Below are 2,500 nucleotides of genomic sequence, written 5' to 3'. Positions count from 1 at the left end.
ACCCTGCTTAGCTTCCGAGATCGGACGAGATCGGGCGTGTTCAGGGTGGTATGGCCGTAAGCGAATGAACAGGTTGTTAAAGGGTTATTTATACATACTTAGGTTTAAAGTAACACCTCGCCAAAATTAGAGCAAGTGACTATGACCTAGTTGATTTTATTACTTTTCTACTCAAACGTGTGGGCCTATGGATAGACTTACACTTAATCTTACTAGATTCAGCAATACTTTGACGCTGGGAGTTAACTAAAGACTTGCAGCTTGTTTTTAAGACTTGTTTCACGACTTGCGGGCAAACTGAACGTTCAAACGTCTGATAAACACATTGAACAAACCGATTCCGTGAAGATTAACTTCCCTCTTTCAAAACTGGCCTGGTTAGTACTTGGATGGGAGACCGCCTGGGAATCCCAGGTGCTGTAAGCTTTTAATACCTGCTTCAGCCAGCAGGGGACGCTGTAACCTTCTGCTATGCACTGCAGTTCTTTTTTTATTTGTCTATCATTGCTTCTACTTTCCTACAAAGTAGCTTACACTGAATTTTGATTGGGGATCATCTATAGCATATATAGGGACTGATTGTAATAATTATGAATTTTCATATAATTAGTAAGTGTTCCTTTGTGATTCCTAATGGAGGATTGTTTTTTTAATGATTAGTTACAATGGAGAATGTGAGGGGATCAAATATGTATGCCCCACAGGGTTATGATTTCTACATGAAACATTGCAATGGCTGATTTATTCATTTGTCATTCAAGATTACCTCAAAACAAGTAAGTGGTGATAAAAACATAATTTCGAGTTGTCCCTTGTATCTTAATCAATCACTGCTTAGGCTACTATAATAATCCTAAATCTTGTGTGCCTTAATGCAACATTTAAACTTATTTCTGCTGTTCACTGTTCACAAGTTTGCAGGATTGAAAACCTTAATAAATCCACAGTAAAAGTGACGATGCGAAATGGTCAACTTCTGAAAAATCGTCAATTGATTGATAAGTAAGCATCACTTGTTTGCAGGTTTTTTTTAAATTCAATCTTAATAGTAATCATTTATAATAATTCCTGATTTGGTGTAAATGTTTATTATTGATGTGAAAACATTTATAATGATGGTGAATATTTCCAGTTGAATCAAATGTATAATATGGCTACCAGAGTGTTGTGGGGAAGTAAAGAGTAACCTAAGTACAAGTAATTAAAATATGTTAATGCAGTAGTCCTTACGTAAGTAGGCTACATGTACTTTTTGAATGTAAAACTGAACTTTGAAAACAGCCTCCAGAGAGCGTAATATGTATTAATACTCACTGAAAACATTGATGAAAATTGCAACAAAAAAAAAGAGGACAGACTGCCAAATAAAATCATGTTTCATTTTCCACTGGCCTGTTTCTCTCAGTCCTTTCTCCACTAGTGAGGCAACAGCGCCCTCTTCTGGCTAAAGGAGGTATTAAAAGCTTACAGCACCTGGTATTCCCAGGCGGTCTCCCATCCAAGTACTAACCAGGCCCGACCCTGCTTAGCTTCTGAGATCGGATGAGATCGGGCGTGTTCAGGGTGGTATGGCCGTAAGCGAATGAACAGGTTGTTAAAGGGTTATTTATACATACTTAGGTTTAAAGTAACACCTCGCCAAAATTAGAGCAAGTGACTATGACCTAGTTGATTTTATTACTTTTCTACTCAAACGTGTGGGCCTATGGATAGACTTACACTTAATCTTACTAGATTCAGCAATACTTTGACACTGGGAGTTAACTAAAGACTTGCAGCTTGTTTTTAAGACTTGTTTCACGACTTGCGGGCAAACTGAACGTTCAAACGTCTGATAAACACATTGAACAAACCGATTCCGTGAAGATTAACTTCCCTCTTTCAAAACTGGCCTGGTTAGTACTTGGATGGGAGACCGCCTGGGAATCCCAGGTGCTGTAAGCTTTTAATACCTGCTTCAGCCAGCAGGGGACGCTGTAACCTCCTGCTATGCACTGCAGTTCTTTTTTTATTTGTCTATCATTGCTTCTACTTTCCTACAAAGTAGCTTACACTGAATTTTGATTGGGGATCATCTACAGCATATATAGGGACTGATTGTAATAATTATGAATTTTCATATAATTAGTAAGTGTTCCTTTGTGATTCCTAATGGAGGATTGTTTTTTTAATGATTAGTTACAATGGAGAATGTGAGGGGATCAAATATGTATGCCCCACAGGGTTATGATTTCTACATGAAACATTGCAATGGCTGATTTATTCATTTGTCATTCAAGATTACCTCAAAACAAGTAAGTGGTGATAAAAACATAATTTCGAGTTGTCCCTTGTATCTTAATCAATCACTGCTTAGGCTACTATAATAATCCTAAATCTTGTGTGCCTTAATGCAACATTTAAACTTATTTCTGCTGTTCACTGTTCACAAGTTTGCAGTATTGAAAACCTTAATAAATCCACAGTAAAAGTGACGATGCAAAATGGTCAACTTCTGAAA

At 37.3% G+C, this 2,500-nt stretch overlaps 2 non-coding genes across 2 annotated transcripts in view; both read right to left on the bottom strand.

Moving 5' to 3' along the window:
- Window positions 1-62, bottom strand: part of LOC136182244 (5S ribosomal RNA) — a 119-nt gene extending 57 nt beyond the window's left edge. Inside the window, exon 1 of the ribosomal RNA XR_010668562.1 lies at window positions 1-62. This exon is cut by the window's left edge and continues 57 nt beyond it. This is a non-coding gene — a ribosomal RNA (5S ribosomal RNA).
- Window positions 63-1,461: 1,399 nt separating this feature from the next.
- LOC136181576 (5S ribosomal RNA) lies at window positions 1,462-1,580 on the bottom strand. The gene has a single exon (XR_010667923.1). It is a non-coding gene; the product is annotated as a 5S ribosomal RNA (ribosomal RNA).
- Between the last annotated feature and the right edge of the window lie 920 nt (window positions 1,581-2,500).

This window comes from Labrus bergylta, chromosome 13 (assembly GCF_963930695.1).
Source record: "Labrus bergylta chromosome 13, fLabBer1.1, whole genome shotgun sequence".
In the NCBI taxonomy this organism is placed as follows: Eukaryota; Metazoa; Chordata; class Actinopteri; order Labriformes; family Labridae; genus Labrus; species Labrus bergylta.
The sequence above is the reverse complement of the archived record's forward strand: the minus strand, read 5'-3'. Positions and strand labels throughout refer to the sequence as shown.